The sequence below is a fragment of the Lepisma saccharinum genome, chromosome 14, assembly GCF_977018435.1.
Source record: "Lepisma saccharinum chromosome 14, izLepSacc3.1, whole genome shotgun sequence".
NCBI classification, from domain to species: Eukaryota; Metazoa; Arthropoda; class Insecta; order Zygentoma; family Lepismatidae; genus Lepisma; species Lepisma saccharinum.
The window spans coordinates 31,909,300-31,927,301 of NC_139242.1; positions in this window are offsets into that span (position 1 = coordinate 31,909,300).

Genomic DNA, 18,002 nt, shown 5'->3' on the forward strand with positions numbered 1-18,002 from the left:
GCTTCCCAATGGTCTCCATAGGCTCTACACCAAGTTTCACCGTAATCCCTTGCTTCGAACGGGCTTCTGAGGATTCTAAGTAGGGACATTTTAATTCTATGCGCCACATTTCTACCTGGTGGTGAAAATTTGAACTATTTGTTTTTCGCCGGCATTAGATTCCTCATGGTCTCCATAGCCTGTATATCAATTTTCAGCGCAATCCGTTGCTTCGAAAGGGCTCCAGAGGGCTCTGAGTAAGGCAACTTTAATTGTGTCCACCCGGTACGTTCACAGGTTACAGAAAATCAATGATGGGATACATTAAAAAACAACAGATAAAAGTTTTACTGCATTAAGTAATCCTTGGTCTTAAAGGAAAGGTATATCAAAATACATATTCCAAACCTGAGCTTTGTATTTGTTCATGAAATGGAGTGATGTATTCCTACGAACACCATAACAGCGAGTGAGAGTACCCCACACAGTACATTTTTCAATATACGCAGAGAGCTTCCCGTCCATATATCATGTTCGGCATGTTCTTCCTTGCTTCTTCTTGTATACTTTAACTTTTTCTCTATTTCTATCGCTATTCCTTCTGTTTTGGCCCACCCTCCTTAAAGCTTCTTCCGCAGATAGATTTATCGTGGTTATGCATTAAGGGGAGAAAGTTATCGCAGGCAATGTTTTAATTTTTTTTTTTTTACATTCCATTTTCGTAGCTTTTCCTAGTCGGATAAGAGAAATTATAGTTTTCGAAGGCAAGGCACGTCATAAGTAATTTACTGCGGTTGGTGTGATAGTTACCCTACATATATTAAGGACACAATATCTCAAGAGAAAGGGTCACACACACTCCCGCGTGCATGTACGAATATTTTTTCGATAAGGCTCTGTTCGTTTGTAAATTGTGGAAAAAGTTATGATTATTTATCTAGCTTTCCATGTTGTATATTATGCGTTTATGTTGGGACCGTATGTTACGAAACGCTTTGAGTGAATTATGCAGAGATTACGTGACTTGCGAGTTAGGTAACTTTACAGAGAGAATTGATAACTTTGCATTACAATACGTATTATCTTTCACAAGTCAGGGGTTTTAGTTTCAACAAAAGACGAGTCTTGTAAATAATTATACGCATACTCTGTCCCGGGAATCTCTGTAGCAAGCGAACGAAAGCAAGTCTCTGCGCAAGTAGTGACTCGAGGGGGCTCCACCAATGAGCACGTGAGAGGGAACGGATATGCGTGGAGGGGGAAAAGCGAGTTTTTTCAGCAGCAGCGTGTACTGCTTTGCTCGGCCCCTCTTTCCCCCCTAAATGCGGGGCCTTGCTCCACAGTGTCTTTGACGTTATTTTCATAAAATATAAAACTGAGCCCCTTGAGTTACTGCCCATTGCTCATCAAGATGAATGTTGGAGTGAAGAAATAAACGAAATGCGTATCCATCAACCTCTACCCCAAGTACTGAACTAGCCGAATGATCTATCTTTCTCTATTACCCTATTTTCGTCCTACTAGCCCTTCACCAAAGCCACCATCCGCAGTGATCCATTAGGACAAGGTCCTTTTTGGTAACCCTGTACCAGCGTACACCTGCGACACACACAGGCATCGATTCTCAGAACTCCAAGGGGGATGGGTATCTGCTTTTAACACCAACTTGTATTATGTACATGTGGTGATCGTGCTGGCAACATCCGCATGAATATTCATGATGGACGGAGCTCTGTCAGTTTTGCATGTTTATTGGTTAAAACAGTATTCAAAGGGTATAACATATAGTAACCATACTCACGTACATTGCGTGTCAGGTGGGGGTGAATTTAGTTCTACGGTATTGGATGTCGAGCTAATGTACAATGACAAAGAATGAAATCGATTTTGAAATTACTGCGCATGCGTTAACAGGCATCTACTTTGCATAGAAAGGATTTATGAAGTGAGGACCATTTCTTGAAATTCACATGATTGATTTTTATACAGGGTGTCCCAAAATGATTACCCTGATTTCAAAATGTTCTTACTCTTTAGTGATTGCACTGATTTTGATTTTTCTCTTGCAGATGCGTTGGACCAATCGTCGAGTTTTTCCGGTAGTGTGAAATTAATATGCAGGTTCGTCACTAGAGGCGCTGCTGCTGTTTAATCTGGCTTCTACACAAGAAAATGCTCAGTGTGTCGTGTGGCTGGTTGAGACTAAATCACCAAACACGATGCAACGGAAGTTTCAAAATCGCTACAGAAAGCAACCACCAGATGTGAGGTTGATAAAATCTTGGATGTAAAAGTTTTTAGAAACAGGTACAGGAGATAGACTATAGGTCAGACATTTTGCTTGTGACTTCCGGAGCTCATATCGAAGTGTCTTACATAAAACTTGATCACATTTTGTGAGTCTCTGCAAAATATGGTACTTGTAAGTATATTGGTAATAAAATTATAAGCAATTTAAATCATGGTAATCATTTTGAGACACCCTGTATTTTCGGCACATCAGCACATAGGCTATTTTTGCCCGGAGTTAAGTCCCTTAACTAAAACAAATACATAAAATGTCTTAAAACTTCCTCACTTAATTTTGAAAACTAACTAATTCATTACTTAAAGAATAATAACTATACTGTCTCTGAGGACTAAAATCTCTTTACTACAGTAGCGCCACATTTTCACCTGGTGGCGAAAAATTAAATATTTTTTGTTTCATCGCCATTCTCTTTCCCATGGTCTGCATAGTCGATTCACCAAATTTCACAGTTCTACGATGCCTCAAACAGGCTCCAGAGGGCTCTGAGTAAGGGAACTTTAATTGTAACCATCCGGTATGTCGAAAGCTGAGGCTGTAAAGGGGCACTCAGCACATACGATGGCAAGCAGGACAATACGTCTCTATAGAGGATTATCCTGGCCGTGAATCCTGGCGCCAGAACATCGTTGGCCTACAAGAAGCAGTTGCTGGGGTATGAGGCTGAATTTTGGATGTCTTACCAGAAGGTCACCCATTACACCTTTCTTGGAATACACATATACGAGGTGTACGTTGTACGCCCTTGACTGCATTGTTGCAGACTAACGAGGTTCTGGCGTCTGTACTCACAGCCAGTATACTACTCTGTTGGCAGAAAACCGACGTAAAGTAAGCAACACAATGCCATCTAGGATGACAGCCTCGGTTGAAAAGTGCGATGAGTTGTCGATTCATCTCAGTATCTACGATTTAGGTTGATAAGGGTGTTTCTTTGAGCGAGTGTCTCCATTCATCAACTTCACCTAGTCATCATCATTCGTCTTCATCGTCGCGATTAGGCTAATGAAATGAAGCTAAGGAATACAAAATTAGTATTCTTGAAATTCTTCTACCGGGGATTGAAAAATGAGACAATTTGATTACAGCCCCACCAAGGCGAGAAAGACCCCGGCAACTAAAGTGGACAGTCATTTGTTTGTTCCTCTTCTTTGCCCTTCGTGCCTATGTGCTCGGTTTTTCCACATTCATTGCCTTTGAAGGTGGGGAGGAACGGAATATCGTCGGGTGTTTTGCATGCAAGTATAACGAATATGTAAGGTAAAGATAAATTAAAGTACCCCGGGCACTTTGCACCATGCCATGAAGGCACATAGGGCCCCACACATTCTCGATCGCGGCTATTTTTGGATGTGATGTGATAAGCAATACGCTCCGGCAGCCTTTAACCCCCAGGATAAGGCGGGAAAAATTCCGACCTTATATCACCCACAGAGGGTATCGAACCCAGGTCTCCCGCATGGCGGACAGAAGACCTACCGACTAAGCCACCACGGCTCCCTAACGAACATGTGCTTTATGTATTTATTTATATACGAGGGTGGGGGAGTAAGTCATGGCAACCCAGTAATATTTTAATTATATGCAAAGGTGGACGGAAAATGGAGACTGCGGGAGGAAGCCTGACACGAGTACTTTACTAATAGATGGCTCTGTGTGCTGTAGTGGATGAGCACGGGGCGCTGGGAAAACAGTTGTGTGTCAGTCGTGGAGTAAGATGGAAGTGACCAGATTGGAACTGCGATCGTACATCAACGTGGCCGTTCTCCGGGGGAGAAATGCGAGTAATTGTCATCACGAATTGATAGAAGCGTTAGGGAATAACGCTCTGCCATATCGAACTGTCGCAAGATGGGTAGCAGCGTTTCAGAGAGGACGCCAAACAACCAACGACATGGTTCATGATTCCTACCAAAAAAATATCCATAATGGATACTCTTTCAGTTGTATATAACAAATTTTTAATACATCCTTCGATTGTCGAATTATTACTGGGTTGCCATGACTTACTCCCCAACCCTCGTATATTTATTATACATGTACTTACCCTGGATAAGGATGATAGCAAAGATCTTTTGACATTTTGGCAACGCAGGGGCGGGGTATCGATGCAAGCAGCTGACTGCATCTCTCCGGCGATCGCTTTTATTTGAAATCTCGACCACAGCAACACCACGACGCCATCGGGGAATACATGTACTCTCTTTAAGTACAACTACAGTACTTCTACAAAAAGCACACCCTCCATAATAAGATAATGAAATATTAGTGGCACAATGCACGTTTATTTCCCCTCTCTACGTCCCCCTAACATTAATCCAGACGCGAGTTTAATTCCACGGCCAGTCTACCTGTATCACCATTTCTTAATTTGCCAGATTTGCAGTGAGCTTGTTAAACGCTCCCGCGAATATCTTTGATATCCACAATATATCTAGGCGTAGAGGGAGGGGGGCTTCTGTTTAGTAAAATCGTCCCCAGGTGCCTACGGATTAATTGCCAATGGAAGATAATAGCCGAAAGTTAAGGACGGAATGGAGTTTTGAGCGCAGTGGCGTCTGCGATTAGCAGCCGTGGTGGGGAGAACTGGGGGAGGGATGGAGGTCGGGGGTGGCAATCCTGTTCATGAACAAGCTGCAGAAAGCAGGGTGGAATCTCCAGGGATGCATTTGTTAGTGGAGAGCGGTGGAGCGCGTTTTGCAAAATGGAATGGGGAGATGGGGGAATCGTGAGGGGGTAAGTTACGTGGAGTGGTACACTGTAAATGAAGAAAAGAGGGTTAATGGCTAGAAATCAGAATTTTCCCTACACACGCGCGCGCACGCGAAAATATACAAGATTAAATGTTAGTCAGCGACTAAAGTGGAAAATATTAGCTGAGGGATGCTTGGTCGAGCCTTGGGCTTAGCTGGGAGGATGCTCCTATGGTTTATCATGGTGACAATGAAGCAGCTGGGGAAGGGGGGGATGCTTTGCGAACATTTTGCTATTGCTCTCTCCACGAAAACAGTCCAGTCAAGGTCGGAGCTTCGCCTTCCCTCCTCCACACCCCTGGTTCTACAGGGTTGCCACACATCTTCTAAGCTGCTCAGTCGACATTTCGCGCGTTGTACTTATGGAAAAGCCAACGACAAAAAAACAGACTCCCTAAGAAACACTCGAAGTCAATCTCGAGTTCGTGGACGTTGCTGTGGTCAGTCAGCGCCGAAACGCTCTACAAAAGGCAACAAGGAGGAGGAGACTGGTTGTAACTCAATATTACATTCTTACCACTAATTATGTCCGGAAGGCAGAATCAGAGATGTTCTTACTAAATCCGTGGATAGACAAAATATCGTTCAATGATTTTATACCTACTTTAAGAATTATTTCTTGAATTAAATTTTTGAGTTAGGTAGAAACGAATTTTCTCGGAAAAGAGGAAACTTCCTAAGTTCTTGCTTCTGGGTAAACTATTCAATATATTATTGTTGTTAGGATAAGGGTCATTAGTAAAGTTGAAGTCCTGATTCGGACGCCAGTTTGGTATCTCTAACGTAGCTCGAGAGGAAGCCGACCGGACGCGAATCTGGTTTCGAGCCAGCGCTTGTTTTTCTGAGAAGCACTGTTGCCACTTTTACCTACAGTGTTTAGACATCCAACACGAACTGCGACGACGCTACACTCCCAAGGTCTCCACATTGTATAAAATAAAAATAGAACAACACCATAACACAACCTAGAAAAGATAACCGGAACCTCACGTTATGAAATCTGTAAAGAAACTTAATTGGTAACATTTTATTTACTCCACATGGACTTGACAAGTGCTGCCAGTTTCTAAAACAGACGCTATTGGTGGGAAAAGTTTGAGGGGAGGATATACTGGCTCCACGTGGACTTGACATACGGTTGTCACAGGGAAACTAATCTTTCGAATCTTTCTTTGAAGTAAAGTGGCGTTCGAATCAGGACTTCAACTTTACCATCACTCTCATCTCTTCTTTGCTACTTGATCTGAAATCTGAAGGCATTATTAGCTTCTTGCAAAGAGATGTATACGACATGCCATTGTTGACAATCGTTCCTTAGCGACCCATATCTGAAGTCTGTACTGAAAAAGAATAAAAATCAGTGTCAAGATACTTGGGTTCTTGTTCTTCGGGCGACTAATAAAGAACAGGAGGACTTACAAATCTTCACATTGCTTTCGCCGCTGTCAAAGGCATAGAGAACTGTCAAAGGCATTTTGCAAGTTTCCCTCTTGTCCTGTTAACTTCGCAATAATGTCTCGATTGGACTGTTCGAACGGCTTCTCTTTATGTCCACGACGACTTTTTTGCCACCCCTTCTTCTCCCCGTTTCATTTTACGCCCCCTTTCTGCCGTTTTGACCAAAAAATACTCCACTTTAGATCTTTTCCTGTCCGATAGATGTCTCCCGCGCAGAGAGAAGGGGTTTGATTGGGCAGCCGGGCAAAAAAGGAACCGACAAAGGACTATCGGCAAAGCACTTTGTAAGGAAGTAAGACCAAAACGTGGACGATTCGTACCAATTACCAAGGCTCGGTTCTGCAAGATTTTTCTTTCTCTTTGGGAAGCCCTCAAGTTGGACATAAAAGTCCGCAAGAAGTGTAGAACCGTCCTTATAAAGAAGCAAGGAGTGAGGAAGGACTTTGGAGTAGTAGGAGGAACAAGGAGCCAATGCGGGGGACAAACAGGAGAGGAATTTTCGCGGGGGATTCTGGGAAATTTGGCCGCGGCAATTAAAACTGGCATTCAGCGTGGTCGGCGGAGGAATGCTTTTTCATTGCCCCCTCGCGGAAGCGTAACGCAAGGGGGGTAAATCGGCCTCTTAAAGAGCTTCCATTAACTGCACCAGAGGACTTAATGATAACCGAATCTTAGAGTTTCAAATTTGTGGGACTTAAGAGGAGGATGCTGAACAATCCCATAATTAAGCATGGATGTCTTTTCCCCCTTATGGACTTTTGTTTTATTTTCACTCGCCAGCCCTTGAAGACAAAAACCACTCAAACTTCCAGTTTTCGCCGTGGAATATACCCAACTGATGTGGTCTTCGATCAACAGCATCATATACTACAAGAGAGCATTCTCTATACTCTGTCCCGGTAATCTCTGGAGCAAGCGAACGAAGAAAGCAAGTCTCTGCCCTATAGCGACTGGAGAGGGCTTGACCACTGTACGAATTAAGCTTCTTGCTTTGGAGGTAATGCCCACTCAGTGGCGTATTTGATTTCATTTTTGGAGGGGTATGTAAATTTGTATATACGTATTTACCAGTTTGCAAACTAAACTATCGCGTTGCGGTTCTAAGTACCTCAGAACATTAGTTTGCAACGATCTAAGTTTTGTCGTAGCAAAAGACTTATTAGTTCTGCTTGTGTTCATTTAACCAAATGTTATTCGTTCATTGTATAACACGGTCTGTATGGTCAAAGTAGATTTCTAGTGTTATCACTCATATAGGATGGCCTGTATGGTCATATGATAATTTTCTGTGCGAGGTTGGCAACTCTGCAAAATTAAGCGAGTTGGTAACGATTTATCTGGTCGTTCTTATTTGCACTCCTTTGAGTATAAGCCTAACGCATGTTTGTATTTTGTTCATTTTACGACGCTTTTCTACATGTTCGGTTAATAGCGACGACGATGATGAATGGTGAATTTATGGCATGGGTGACGGAACTGTAAAATTATACTTGACCAGGGTTCGAACCTGGACATCTGGCCCGCAAGTAAAAAGGCTCACTAAATGGTGAACATTTTTCATGTACACTAATATCGACCATTATTGCTACTTGTTATTTTTATTACTTGTATTATTATTATCGTATTGTTACATGATTTCTTAATATGAAGGGAAAATTTGCGGAAAAGGAGGAGATTTTGCCACTTGTAAAGGGCAACTGTACTCTCAGATTGTGGCAACACTACCTACATGCTGTAGCACCGAAGTGTACAGGGAATTTAGAGCAAAGATTCCATAAGCTCCCAACCGCTTGTCCGCCCGCTGCAGTCGTAACCAACTGGTTGTGAAATTGGGCCCTCGAAGATGGAACTCCGCCTCGATGGGGATAAATCCAGCATCCAATAGGAAGAGGTTGACGGGTAATTTCTTCCATTCTCGTCTCCCCGTTTTCCCGAACGGTAAGAAATACAGCTTTCTTTCTACAAGTATGATTTTCAAAAATCCTGTCGGTTGTGTGTGTATCGTGATAAATGGGGCCGCGAAGAAGAGTGGAGTTTCTGGAGTTCCATAGATCGGTGGATTTCGTGAAAAAATCTTGACATTTTCTCACGATTCAAGTTTTAGGAATATATTTCTTGCAGTTTGAATCGGACGTTTAAGTGTCCTACAGGAAAATATAATTTCACCGGTTGTCATTTGAATAAACTGGTTTCGACTTATTCGAACTCAATTTGATCAAGTCAGGATGACATTCATGTAAATAACTTCTCTAAACGTGAATAATGGAAAAGTTACATCAACAATGTCTTATTTTCTTTATAGAAGCAATTTTTAAATAATGTCAACATTTCCAAGCCGACCTCCGTGGCGTAGTGGTTAACACGGTGCGTTACGACGCCAGGGGTCCTGGGTTCGAATGCAGGCCTATGTATGCTCTGCCTACTAGCTGTCACTCTTTATGTACAGTTATGCGTGACCTTGGTCCACAGGTTCCCGGAGTAGAACGCAGTTTAAAGTGGGATACGAAGCACTATGTGCCCCCATTGGGTACCGAACCCATGAGTCCTTGATCACAAGGCGTTATAGATGACGCGTTTACTTGGTTAACGTCCAAGATCTGAAGAGAGCTGCCGCCACGAACGTGGGTGGGGATAAACAACGGGCGAGTTGTTTTCGTCCAATCACACCCAACCTTCAGCCAATGGGTGCAGCTGTCATTCTGCTCGTCTGCTCCCCGTGGAGTCTTAGTCACATGACTGCGGATACGCTGTTGCCGTACTTTGCAACTTCAATGTGAAGACCGTGGGAAGGTGCTTGTGGCGGAGAGTAGACGTGTGGCAACACTGTGGGTTGAATGTGATTGTTGCAGCTGGTAGGCGCGCTCCGTTGACTTCAGAGCCAGCCGGTCGTTAACGTAGCTAGCGTGTCGACTATACCACTAGGTCAACTGGGAGCCACTTTCTTCTAAATATTAAAAGCATGTATCTGAATTACATTTTTACTATCCAGGTAACAAACTTCATTGTTTTTATTGCAATACATTCATTCCTCACCGCGACTAGCTTTTTGCCTAACTAATGAACACAACCGCGTGTATAAAGCCATTCCCCTGACAGCCTTAAATCTTAACGTGGAGTCGGTAGCCATTGATGAGTCGAATACTTCGGTGACAGCCACGTATCGATTTTTTCCCGACCTGTTTGTTCCACGGGATTGAACCTGACACCGCGTTGATGGATGGGAAGCTACCGGAAATCTCCCACTTAACTTCTCTTCCCTTGGCAAAAAGAGGAGAATGTTTTGTCGTGGATTCTTCCAGGCGTGGGTAGCTCCCTAGAAATGAAAAAAAAAGAAGAAAGTCACCTCCGGGAATGCACTCACACAAGATTAAATTTGTATAAATCCGCTTCCGCCCGACATCATGAATAAGAGAGGACCTATAGGTGAAGCCCCCCCCCCCTTCCTGTCTCTACCTGACCGGTTTACCTCGCAAGAATTTATTTTGTTTCAATCACAAAAGGGTGTACAAAGTGTATATTCACTCACTCCGGCTCGAGAATGTGTGGAGCATGACCGCGCATAACGGTACAGAAGAGGAGAAAGCGAATGGGCGGAGAAAAGCAGCGCGCGCTGCTGCAAACGGATGGTAGCTGAAGCTGCGTTTTCCTCTGTATGCACTCACGTCCCCTCTCATGCGTTGATTGGTCAAACCCAGTGGCGTGCGAATTAAAGGTCGGATGCCGCGGATTTCCCCCAACAAATAATTTTATCCAGATATATTTTTAGCCCTTCGTAAGATGTTTTTATCCCCTTCAAAGAAAATGAAACTGATAGCATGTAGTGTACCATTTCTTAATTATGTGTAACGAACACAATTGAAAAATCATTCGTGTCCATTAATGGTCCAGTCATCAAAGATTTCCCTGCCGAAAACTATGCAGTCTTGTAGATTCTGACCAACCTCACGGAGCCGAGACAACAGCCGGCTGTTTTCCATATACGTTTTCATGGAATAGCGCTTATAATTTTACATGTACTAAAACGTTCACAAGGAAGATGTTGGAATGTTATAGCGTACACAGAGAAAAATGTTTGTTTGGATTAACCAAAAAAAAAAAAATGGTAGTGGTGAACAAATCGTTTGTTTAAATAGGCATCAACCAAACAATTGTTCACCAGTACCAAATGATTTGGTCAAGTTCTATTTGTTTGTCGTAAACAATTTTTTGGTTACCAAAATCAAATATTATTTTGGTAAATCTAACAAAATGTAGCCAATTTGTTTAGGAAAACCAAATAATTTAGTCAAAATTACCAAACGATTTGTTAAATAATTTATTCATAATTACTTGTTATAATGTGGCTAATTTTAGCTAGGGTGGATACTAGATAGTTTGTAGAAACTAACTGATCTCAAAATACACATTCAGAATAGAAAGTTCACATGAACTAACAGTATTTGGATCGTGTTTGTTTTTCTACACTTAGCTTTTATTTATATAGTCCAGAATCAAAAAGGTTGCTCATGGGAGATTCATTTTTATTCACTGCAGTGCATTTTCTTCTTTAATTTGTAGCTTTAATGTTCACATATCTTTCGAAGAATGTTAAAGCACAATTTTTCACTATGATTACAATCAAAAGTACCATTATTTGTTGCAAAAAACTTATGTTTCTTGTACACATTTTGACAGAAACATCTAGCGGCCGGTGTAGGAAACTCAGTATAAAGTAAGTATATTGTGAGGTTTTTTTCAGAATATTAGTTTACACAACAACATAAAGACTCGCTTCGAGTAATTATCTGTATACATGAGTTTCAATTTTCGACAAAGGATTTTCATACTACACTCGACGAAACTGGACAGTCGTTATTTCAAATTCGAAAGCACGCTCACGCGCATATAGTAAATTTAACCAAACGTTTTGTTTCTCTTTACTTACATATGTATAATTTTGTTTACGAGTACCATATTTCGTCTGACCATATTTTTTCGTATTCTTAAACAAAATTATTTAGTAATTACAAGCAACATTTGGTTATTGGAAACAATAAGCATAACCAAACAGCTCAACCTAACTTTTTTGGTAATTCCAAACAAACCAGTTTTTTCTGTGTAGCGTTCTTCCCTGTAGAACTGGAGATCGAACCAATGGGGAAGTAACTCATCCTTTAAATTGTACCACTCGCTAGCAACGACTGTACCCTCTTCACCTGGTAACGATCAGCGATCAAAATGCCCCTCGATCCTGCTGATCTTGTTGGATTTGCCTGAACTTCACTCACCTCTCCTCCAGGTAAGCGGTCTTACAGTTTCCTGTGAAACAATCTTTCTCTGTGAATCCAGCTGCAGGTCTGGACAAGTCTGTGCAAGATTATGCACGCTATCGACGAGAGATGTTACGATAGGTCTTTTCAGTTCTTACGGCGGGCGCTCTAGAAGCTGGCAAGGGAAGTGGGGAGCGGGGAATTCGCCCGCAGACAACAGCGGTGACGCCGAGAGACCTCGTTCTACATGTTGCTGCGTTCCTTGCCCGCTCCCCACTTCCCTTGTCAGCTTATACAGCGCCCGCCGTAAGAACTGAGAAGACATGTAGATGGACGTTATGATTGAACTTGGAAATAGAAATTTGGCCAAAATTTCGGTGGCGTTATTTCCAAAGCTCTTGCTACGTATGAGTTCGGGTTTTAATGTAAGTAATAGTAGTCTAAATGTTATGATACAATTTAATGACTTAGGCTAGAACTTGCTACGTCCCCGGCTAGGAGTATTAGCACTCTTCTACACCCAGGGCTTGCTGAGTTTAAGCAATAGTCTTAATAGCGCATAGCTATTAACAGCAATAGCTTTACTAGCAACTAGTTAACAACACACGTGACTTAGTTTACACAAACCATGCAGAGGCCAATCTTTTAATTAAATTCCAGCTCTGCTATTTTCAACAGATTATAAGCCATTAAATAGCCACAATATTATCACAAAAGGACTTGCAATAACACAAACTTAAGCTTACATTCATGTCATCTTTCCTTTGTTTGAGAACTTCACTTCAAGGAAGAAAGAAAATCTCTAACTTATCTCGATTTATAGAAATGAAACTGGCATCTACTGTAATATAACCTGAACAAATGTTGAGCATGTCGTCTTCAAATTTCCCTGAAATTTCCCTTTTCGCCTAAAATTCGGTCACAATTTCCCTGCAAAAGGGAAAATTTTCCTTCAAGTGGCAACACTGCTGAGGTCGAAGTGGGAGAAACGTAAGGTAGGGGTCACCCGTGCGCCCTCTCTGTCCAACAGCGTTAATCTTCTTTGAAAATTCCAACCTCTTTCGTCCTTGGTGCTCGCTGGGACATAACTGGCAGGATTGATCTCTGGTGCGGGGGCGATATCCTCCCCCCCCCCCTTTCGCCCGAGCCCCTCTGTTTGCTCTCTGTCCCTTTGCACGGCAACCAAAGGGCGCTTTTCTGTTCATCCGCCTATTAGAGGAATTCGAAAACTCATCTTTTACTTTTTTATTAGTAACGTTCAATGTGGAAACGACATGAGGAGCGTAAACGAGCTGGAAGAGAGGATTTGAACAAGGTTGAACTGTGTTTATGATGTGTCAAAAGGCGGAGGTCAAACCGGACATTCGGGTTCAAACTTCGCAGCATAAATTCCTTCATTCCGGGTAAAACAACCAATGAAGTAGAAGACAGCATAGAGCGGTTGAACGCCTGTAATTGATCGTCTTTTGTTGAGGCCGAGATGCGACTTCCAACTTATACAACACTCTCCCGGGAATCTTTGGAGCAAGCTAACAAAAACAAGTGACTCTCCCAATGAACGCGTTAGAGTAGGAGTGAGTGGAAAACGCGGCTGCAGCCGCCAGCCGTTTGTCGCAGCGCGCACAGCTTCGCTCCACTCGCTCTTTCTCCCCTTCTCTACCGCCCTTGCTCCACACATTACCGAGGCAGAGTGTGTACGGCCCAGGAGTCTGTGGGCCAACTTCGGGCCTGGCGGCAGAGAAGGGGAGTAAGCGAGTGGACGGAGCAAAGCAGTGTTCGCTGCTGAAAACGGCTGGTAGCTGCAGCTACGTTTATCCTCTCCATGCACCACCCCCTCTCGCGAGTGGGATGAAAGTATTTTCTTGTTAAGGCAGAGAGGTAGGTGTCAACTTACACATTTTCACTGTTGATATCCTGATATAAAATTTATTTATTCTCTCTTCAGGAACGTTCTAAATAATGTAAATAAATCCTTGACCATGGATACATAATAAGGCGGGAAATGTCAATAATAGAATCATTGAATGTTTGACAGAACAATGACGATAATGAAATAATGCCAAAGAAAAATAAAACTTTAATAGTCTTTGATGTGCTCTAAGTAAAGGCCCTTTCACGTCAATTTTTATTAACGAGTGTTTTTTGTACTAATTTTATCCTTCCGGAAACTTTTGTCTTGCTGGCATCACACCTGCACTTAAGTGCCTTTCACGATATTTCAAACTTTCTCTTCTTCACCCCAAGCAACAGTCTACTCCCATCAGCATTCTTAAGTCTTGCGGCCCCACGTCAATATTGACATGCAGATGAGCAAACAATGTTCTGCCGCGCCCGAGTGTTGCCATCTCAAAAGAATTCCCACCGCGTTTTGATGCCTAAGCTACTAAGGGAAGACAGGTTGGAACAAGGTGTTTGCTTCACTAAACAGATGCGCCATTGCAATTGAACTGTGCACTAAACCAAATCCACATCTGAGAACCTTATTCAGATCGACCATTTAAGTATATCTCAAACTGTGCAAAAAAACGTAAGTACGAGGGCAAATCGAAAAGTTTTTGCCCCAATTTTTTTCAGCCGAAATAATAAATATACAGGGGAATCAAAATATAGGAATTGTTCTATGTACCTTGCACTATTTTTCCACATAGTCACCACAGCGGTTCAGGCATTTGTCCCATAGCACCACTAGTTTCGAGATGTCGCTGTTGTAGAATTGGGCCGTTTGATCGTGGAACCACCGCCGAACAGCCTGTTACGTCCTTGCACATTTTGTAACTTTGCATTATGATTGTGAATTTACATGTTAAAAGAAGAAAGATGTAGTATCATCTCCATTGCTTGATAGATAATGTTTATAAAATTACATGTATAACTCAGTTTGAGACGTAAACGTGAAAGCACCAATCAGGGTGTTTATGATCTAATGAATTAACCTTTATGTAATATACTAATGAAGTCAGTTCGTTTAACGCAACATGCATAATGATATGATGTAAATATAAATCCGCCAATCAAAGCTTACCATTGTTAATGAACTAACCAGATTGTGTTAGATTATGGCGGAACGTTTAAATTTGTAATTTTTCCAAAATGTAAGAAGTTTATCAACGTTAAAGAAATAATTGTTAATTCAAACGAATATGTAAACTTTCTTTGTAAATTACTGAAAGCAAAACTTTGTATATTCTAAATATCTATCTGTTATAATTCAGAATATTGTATCAGAAAATTACCTAAAGGTTGGAGCAGGCCTCCCGCACTGGTGAAAAAATCCGAATAAGGTTAATTTCGGAATTCATTTGTTCGTGCATGAATTAACCAGCTACCAGTCGGCACCACCATCGATGCTAAATCCTAATTTTCTCATTAAAAATTTAGTTTATGTATCTATTAATCAATGATGATCACTTGAACGTGATTTTGTATTTTATTAAATGCCTTTTCCTTCTTAAACATGTATAAGAAAAATCGTATTTTTAAAGTCACTACTTCTACATGACGTAACATCGTTCCATATGATCTGTCATGGACGTACACTAACTATTTTAATAAGGATGTAGAAGAACAAAAAATAAAAACAATGGCTTATTGTGCAGATTTTTATTGTAAAAACTGTCAGAAGAGGAATCCAGAGCTGTGTTCGTGTTTCTGTCATATCCTGAAAGGTTAGTTATTTATGAATTCTGTTCGCTCTTTATGTAAAAATAATTTCCATAAAGTTAGTTTCCACGGAGAATAATTCCTAGCATGTCTTCGTATTCTGTATTTTGCTTCATTTAAGTAAAAGGACATGTGTTAAAAAAAACGTCTGAAAGATTAAAGGTTCGATTTTGTAACTTAATGTTATTTATAAGTTACACAGGAGGATAGGAAGCCAACGAGAATAGTAGGAATGACTTGAAGTTTGTTTGAAGTTCGGAAAAGCTAATTTGTGCATGTTATAATGCAGAAAGTTGCAAATTATCGCGCTCCTATTCGCTTCTGCATGAAGTTTATTTCTTCTAGCATATAAAACTTTGTCAACATGTACAGGAGATGAAAAAAAAGCGTGTAAATATTAAAGCAATGAAACCTAAGGTAACGGTTCCTATCGTTCTATGATGTTTTATAAAATTCTCTAAGCAGGAAGACTAATTATCGTAGAATTTTATCAATCATTGTCACACGAAATGTGAACCTTTCTTAAAGTAATTAGCACTCTTTGGATTTTTTTAAAAAAAATATTTATGTTGAAAAAACAACTTAAAAATTACCTTACGCAAGCTTGCACGCTTCCCAAGGACAATGTATTTTCCATTGACAAGGGACTGTAAGTATCGTAGACTAGTGGGAATTAATGTAGAAGTAAATCGGAACCTTAGTAAAATGAATTTAGGTAATTTATTTATAATGCTAAGAGAACCAAACCTGGCCTGCCTAACCTAACTACGAAAGCATACATTGAACCAAATCATAAGTAATCACTAGTTTTGGAAACGAAATGAGTGTAACTAACCTACAAGTGCAATATATGCAAAATATTTTACGAACATTTACACATGTGTTACTGTAAAGAAAAATCCTTTCTCACTGGTGCCACGGGAGGAAGATTTTGTGTTTCAAATCGCATTTTAATCTATGTGCTTTAATCCAACCCTACAGAATTATGGATGTTACTCCTATTATTAATAATAATATATTTTTTTTGATGGAATCATCTAATTATACCTGTAGTTAATATTATTGCTGTAATAGCTCTTGTTGTTGGTCATGGGCTTTGATCTACTAGATGGTATGGGTGATTTTGATTTGTTGACATATTTCCTATCCTGGTATTTTCTTCAGAAATATGTTGTGTCATAACATTTTTCTTGAAAGCACTCCCGGGAATAGATTCCATGATCCATTTAATGACAAAAATTGCATTGTTAGCCAGTTGTAGGTTAGGCAGTAAGCTTCAGGGACTCTTTCTAAAAGATAATGTGGTAAAACTTTGCTTCATATGTTAGGAAGTTTAGTAGTGCAATATCTATAATATTTTTTTATTTGCATTACCACACACTGTATGGTGCCATAAGAAGTAGTTACGATGAGAAATAATGTGAAAATTGAGTAAAAATAAATCAATTGAATGGTGACAAGCTCATAAGATTTTGCGCAATTGTTGAAGGAGCTATCATAGAATGGACCCTTATACATTTGACACTACTTTATTCAACAGATACAGATAGTGATCTAATGCATATTCATTTTCTTTGTGATGACAAGCTTTGACCTTAGCTCACAAACAACTCTAGCACCATGGAATTTATCTTTTTTGAGTGACATAAAATGCAGAGTGCTTTGTCTTGCATAGTTATATGTTTCTAAAATAATTTTTCGTCTTTTATTTTTCTCGTAAAGCTGAGATATAGTTGGAGAAAATATGGCGAAAGGACTTGAGGCACAAAACATACAAAAGTTACAGAGTTTGTGGAGACAATTTTTCAGAGAAAATGTTTATGAATTCTAATAGAAATAAGTTAGTGCAGATGTAGAACCAAGTAAGTATATTGCATTTCTTATGGAATAACATTGTCATCAGTTATGTGGCTCACGCATAAGAAATTGTATTTTCCCTTTTCTGCATTAAAAAAAATATATGCTTTAGAGATAAATTTTGCTTAAAGTACGTAACACCTAACAACACGATACATTGCTTGAGGATGTTAGAAACAAATGTATTTAATGTTTCACTAAATATTCCAAGCAGGATGGATGAAAAAGATATGATTTTCAGCTAAACAGTCCTGTAAAATATTTGAAAAGTTTGATTAAAGGAAATAAAATGCACATATTTTTCTGTTTGAGACTGTACATATGTGAACCTACAATTGAAATGTTTGTTGAGTGTGTTAATGATGCTTTAATAATTTCAGTAACTTTTATTCCACTGAAAGTCTGTAGGACCTCTAAGAGATTATCATACCTTATGCAAAATATATTAATTACTAGTGATTCAATAAATATATATATACCTGAATAACAACGTGTTTGTTTATTTTCCCTTACATTTGTTATTAGCAATAGAATATAATGTTTACATTTCCACAGTATGAGTATTAAATCATTAAGAGTAATGTACTTACTCTGAAACTGTTCTCTTCTTCTGGAGTATTTCAACATGTAAATTCATTCTTGGTGAAGTATAACATGTCACCATAGTGAGTGTCCGACCAAGAAACCTATCAGTATGACACAATGGTTTGTCTAATGGAATTTCATTAACACTATTAT